Source organism: Apostichopus japonicus, chromosome 15, assembly GCF_037975245.1.
Source record: "Apostichopus japonicus isolate 1M-3 chromosome 15, ASM3797524v1, whole genome shotgun sequence".
Classification (NCBI taxonomy): Eukaryota; Metazoa; Echinodermata; class Holothuroidea; order Aspidochirotida; family Stichopodidae; genus Apostichopus; species Apostichopus japonicus.
This window is the reverse complement of record NC_092575.1, coordinates 13,423,723-13,429,722: the sequence shown is the minus strand read 5'-3', so window position 1 is coordinate 13,429,722 and position 6,000 is coordinate 13,423,723. Positions and strand designations below refer to the sequence as shown.

The 6,000-nt window shown below is 42.1% G+C and overlaps 1 long non-coding RNA gene across 1 annotated transcript; it reads left to right on the top strand.

The window, feature by feature from the left end:
• The first annotated feature begins 2,111 nt into the window (after positions 1-2,111).
• Positions 2,112-5,746, top strand: LOC139980643 (uncharacterized). Its single transcript, XR_011797624.1, has 3 exons — positions 2,112-2,287; positions 3,513-3,582; positions 5,008-5,746. It is a non-coding gene; the product is annotated as an uncharacterized lncRNA (long non-coding RNA).
• The last annotated feature ends 254 nt before the right edge of the window (positions 5,747-6,000 follow it).

The following is a 6,000-nucleotide window of genomic DNA, read 5'->3' as shown; positions in this document are numbered from 1 at the left end:
TATTTAACTGTAAATCGTTCATGAAAAGGTTTAGTAGACGCTTGACTATTCAAAATACTAAACGATTCTTTTCTTTCTTAAAGAGAAAGAAACTCAAAGAAGGACATAATGAGAGAGAGAGAGGTGGAGAGAGAGGTGGAGAGAGAGGTGGAGAGAGAGGTGGAGAGAGAGGTGGAGAGAGAGGTGGAGAGAGAGGTGGAGAGAGAGGTGGAGAGAGAGGTGGAGAGAGAGGTGGAGAGAGAGGTGGAGAGAGAGGTGGAGAGAGAGGTGGAGAGAGAGGTGGAGAGAGAGGTGGAGAGAGAGGTGGAGAGAGAGGTGGAGAGAGAGGTGGAGAGAGAGGTGGAGAGAGAGGTGGAGAGAGAGGTGGAGAGAGAGGTGGAGAGAGAGGTGGAGAGAGAGGTGGAGAGAGAGGTGGAGAGAGAGGAGGAGAGAGAGGTGGAGAGAGAGGTGGAGAGAGAGGTGGAGAGAGAGGTGGAGAGAGAGGTGGAGAGAGAGGTGGAGAGAGAGGTGGAGAGAGAGGTGGAGAGAGAGGTGGAGAGAGAGGTGGAGAGAGAGGTGGAGAGAGAGGTGGAGAGAGAGGTGGAGAGAGAGGTGGAGAGAGAGGTGGAGAGAGAGGTGGAGAGAGAGGTGGAGGTGGGTGGAGAGAAAAGAAAGAAAGAGATAAATAAGGAGAAACAGAACAAAGGCACAGCAAGCAGCAGTCTCATAAAGTGAATATTCATAAAGAAAGGTAATTAGAAAACGTTGGCTTAGGAGAGAAGAGTTCGAACGGAAATTAAACATAACATCCTAAAAGCCTTTCTTTTTGAGAAACTCATGAAACAGACAGATTGGTATCGCTAGAGAATATATTAATTTATTTCTTCTTTGATGTGTATAAAAATTGGGACGAATAATAGCAGACGATATTGCTTAGTTTTTTATTTAGAAGCCTAAGTGAGTAGCACTTTTCAGTAGTTCACACTTCATAGGGTTGTTAATGTCTTGCACTATTCAATCGAATGGTTCTGTGAAGGTGTATATGCAGATTAAAATAACACGTGGTTAGTGATGAAGCCAAAACATACTGCTAACCCGTCTGTAACAGAATCACCGTCGACAGAAAGTTGTTCCTATAAAATCATTCTCGTTCTGACCTTTTTTCCAAACAAAGCAACGAACAAGAACGAACATCATTTTCTTGTTTGAATCCAAAGTAAGGATTTATTTGGCATTTGTTGTTCTCCTAGCTTACCAAAGAACCATACAACGTTTATATATGCATATCATAAATATATATATATATATATATCTATATATATATATATATATATATATATATGTGTGTGTGTGTGTGTGTTTGCACGGGTTATCCGGGTACCGGGTACCTGCCCGACGCACTACTACCCGGTTCCTAATTTATTACCCGAATCCTACGCAAAGTGTGATTTAAAAAAAAAAAAATTGCAAATCTACGGTTAGGCAGATTGTCCATTGCCTTAGTGTGGTGTTAGGTTACCATGTGGTTGAAGATAACAGCAATAACGAAAGTATTCCATGGATATCTTATAACTGCGTCACAATTTCAGGTCATAAACAAATGGCTATGCTAGATTACCCCATTGACTTAGTGTGGTGTTAGGCAACCATGTGGTCGAACGTAACAGCAATAATGAATGTGTTCCATGGATATCTTATAACTGCGTCACAATTTCAGAGAATAAACAGATGGTTAGGCTTTGCTAGATTTCTCATGCATTGACTTAGTGTGGTGTTAGGCTACCATGTGGAAGAAATTGTTATTTATTCATTCGTTAATTTCATAGAAGGAAAGGCTGACAAGGAATTTTACGACATGTTTATGGATTATAGACGGAATAACTAAAAAATAATAATCGCAAGTGGCTTTTTACTAATCGTGTATTCCAAATGCGATCAAATTGCGCGAATTGCGTAATCTCGCGGCTAATGCGAACCCTGTGCCTGCATAATAGATAGTAGTAGTAACAACTGAGCTAAAGGGATATTTTATGGTCTGATCCAATAGACGTGGAGAGCAAGCATAACTTCTTAGCATATTGTAACAAAAACGACTGTATTCATTAATTTTGTTTTTTTAGTCTTCTTTGTTTGAATCAACGGCTGTGGAGCTTATCCTACGCCTTGCGACATTTCATGACACAGCCACGCTCTTCGGTCGTTGATTCACACCTGTTTTCACTGTTGGAATTTTCCATGGAAAGTTTCCATATATGCTTATGTTAAGAAAAGCCATGTGCTGGCAGTCGACCAGAAGAACAGCAGCCAGGTAGGTCGTATTTCATGTAAGTAGGCTGATTTGATAAAAGAAACCCCTTATTTTTAGCTTAATTCTGTGCCCAAATTTACTCTGATAAGTAGGAAGCAAATCTGAAACATGTTTGTTAGCCCAAGAAACGTTAATTGATATCTCGGAGGTATTTTTGATTGTTCAATTGGCAAAGTAAGATTTTCCCGTAACGTAAACTTTAGAACTGAAACGTAGGTTGTCTAGGCTTGTTATGATGTGGTAGGCTGCAACGTGAAAGTATACGGTGTTAGTTTGAGGGCCTTGTGGAAATAATTACAGAGGTACTCATTTGTAACTTTGATATATATCTTTATTCGTGGTAATAACTAGATATTTTATGAACAGATATCAGACAGCGGGATTATTTAAAGAAATGATACTCGTTCTTAGGGCATTTCGATTACTTTAGTCTAAAACAACTTGTACGGAAATCCCTGTACTAGGCTACGTTGGAGAAAGAGAGAAGTTGTCTTATTTAATCCCGACATTCTATGTGCTATCATTTTCTTCTAGATTGACCAATTAGCGTCTTGTAAATTGTTATATGAATCATTATTTTTAGCCTAACGTCACCAATAGTACATTGTTTCTCAATCGAGTAAATTGTAGCCTATTAGACTACGCATTGTGTAGTTAACTGATTTACCTGTAGTGCCAATTCACCATTTTCTCACGAGAAATTAGTCATTCACCGTTTTCTCACGAGTAACCTTCTCACGAGAAATTACTCATTCACCGTTTTCTCACGAGAAACCTTCTCACGAGAAATTACTCATTTACACTTTTCTCACGAGAGACCTTCTCATTAGAAATTTACTCAGTCAATAGTGTTGTTGTACGAGCAGCTTTCATGCTCGTGAGTAATATTAATTGTAAGAAGTGTTTTGTAAAACCGCGCTGCTGTTCTTCCGGCTCACCGATCAACCGTAATCACTTGTAAATGACGGATGAATAAACTGATTCAAGAAAATTAATACTACCTCTCTTCATCATTTTGGTTGACTGTGCTCTTCACTGAGTAGTGGACCAAGTTCGGAGCTACAATATTTATAAAGACATAACCGTAATAAGGCATAAACAGTGAATCTTCTATCATGATTTAATTTGGTCTGTGGTATAATGTTCTATTACAAAATCAAATCATTAGCAGAAACCTCGAACTTAACCTTGCCAAATTTCGTAAACCTTTCCACTTTTTCTTCAGGAGCTCTTCTTCAAGTACTTGTCGGTGATTACTGGATTACTAATCTCCATTTATGTCAGCCAGGGATATGGTAAGCTGTATAGTTGCAATACTAATGATTGTTAAAGCACCCTGCGCTGAGTATGACACGCAGTGTTCCTTGCTTCTGTTTTGTATACTTCTACGTTTTTCCATTTTGTGTAGGAAAAACTTACTACTGCTTCTTCTTCTTCTTCTTCTTTACATTTTGGGGGGCTTTCTCCTTCTTTTTTTGTTGTCTTTGGCACATTTTGATAATGAAATGTTTTGTCCCTTTAAGTCAGGGTTGTCCAACCTACGGCCCGCGGGCCACAGTCCGGCCCGCCGCAGGGTTGCGTCCGGCCCGCCAGAGATGCTCTACGGTGCGAAATTCTGGTGTCCAGATTTATTGATAACAGTTTGAAGCTATATCAGCAATCAATCAAACCTTCTGGGTAAAAAAAATGCATACAGGTCAGTTTGTGTGACACTCTCAGCGGACGGGGAGGGGGGGGGGCGGCGAGACTTTATTCATCTGTTTTATCAGGAAGGAAATAAATCAGTGCGCTACGCGCGCAATGCTCATATTTTGTTGCCTTGGGCTTCGGGCAAAAAATCTAAAAATCGAGCGTGGGGTTCATGCGGCCCCTCCTTCATCATAATCATTCCATGTTTCCCTCCTCTGCAAAAGGTTGGACAACCCTGCTTTAAATGTATGTTGTTTTGGTTTGTTTTGTTTCACTTCATAAAAGTAAGATAAAATAGATTGCGCAATGTACCATAACCAAACACAAATGGAATTTCGGACAGGAAGAATTTGAAGAACACCTTTAAAGTGTAACACTGTGCGTCTTGATAAAATTGTAATAATTAATAAGCTAACTAGAGTAGGGCGTGTTTTATACCGTTAAAGATCCTGTCTGAAGAAGTTCCGCCCTCTCCCAACCGACCCAGCCCATTCCCAATGGCTAGATATATTCGGATATCGAATTCCAAACGTGCCAATATAAAAAGAGGATTTTCATTTCAAATTTAAAAGTTGCATTTACACTGCAGTTTTCCATATTGTTGACAGATTTCGATCCCTTGCATCAAAGCTAGAAACTGAGTTCTAGTTTATTTTAGAATGGGTGATGTGAGACACATTTGTTACACCTCTGGATAAAACCGGAAAGCCGAAAATCAGCCAATAAGCAATGTTACGTAATATTTAGAGTCTTTGAAGGGACAACCTGAAAACATCGTCGATGGAGATATTTTCGGTGAACGGCTTTTTCTAAGCGGTCAATTTTCCTTTCTCCTTTTATATTGGGGACCCTGCAATGAGCTATGGGCCATGGGCTAAAGACCATCTGACACAATGGTTAATTCGGCTCTGGGAATATTGCTACATAATAACAATTCTTGAAACCAAAACGTACATAAATAATATGCATATAAACAAACTTGCTTCATGGAACGTATAACGCTTACTAACGATAACTTTTTCTTTGACCAGATGACAGCGTTGTGGTAACCAATGTCGATTATTTTGCTCCCACGGTCAACGCCAATGCTTCCTCTGCTATTGATACTGCGGACATCACTACTGAGAAGGCAGCCACCGTCATTGCTGTGGGCAATGCAGAAAAGGCCACTCATTCTCTGGGAACAGTAACGGCTACGCCTGCTTTGGGCGCAGCAAGGGCTACTCAAACGATGGACACAGCTACGCATGGTTTTGGTACAGCAAGGCCAACCACGTCATGAGTACAGCCACGCGAGTTTTGGGCACAGAAGTCGCAACTCACACTGTTGGCACAATAACAGCCACGCCTGCTTTGGGCGCAGCAAGGGCTACTCACACGATGGACACAGCCACGCATGGTTTTGGTACAGCAAAGGCCAACCACGTCATGAGTACAGCCACGCGAGTGTTGGGCACAGAAGTCGCAACTCACACTGTTGGCACAATAACAGCCACGCCTGCTGTGGGCGCAGCATTGGCTACTCACACGATGGACACAGCCACGTATGGTTTCGGTACAGCAAAGGCCAACCACATCATGGGTACAGCCACGCGAGTTTTGGGCACAGAAGTCGCCACTCACACGGTTGGCACAATAACAGCCACGCCTGCTTTGGGCGCAGCAACGGCTACTCACACGATGGACACAGCCACGTATGGTTTCGGTACAGCAAAGGCAAACCACATCATGGGTACAGCCACGCGAGTTTTGGGCACAGAAGTCGCCACTCACACTGTTGGCACTGTGAACGCCAGGCCTGCCTTGGACACTGCAATGTCTATTCACACGATGGACACAGCAACGTATGGTTTTGGTACAGCAAAGGCCAACCACATCATGGGTACAGCCACGCGAGTTTTGAGCACAGAAGTCGCCACCCACACTGTTGGCACAATAACAGCCACGCCTGCTTTGGGCGCAGCAACGGCTACTCACACGATGGACACAGCCATGTATGGTTTCGGTACAGCAAAGGCCAAACA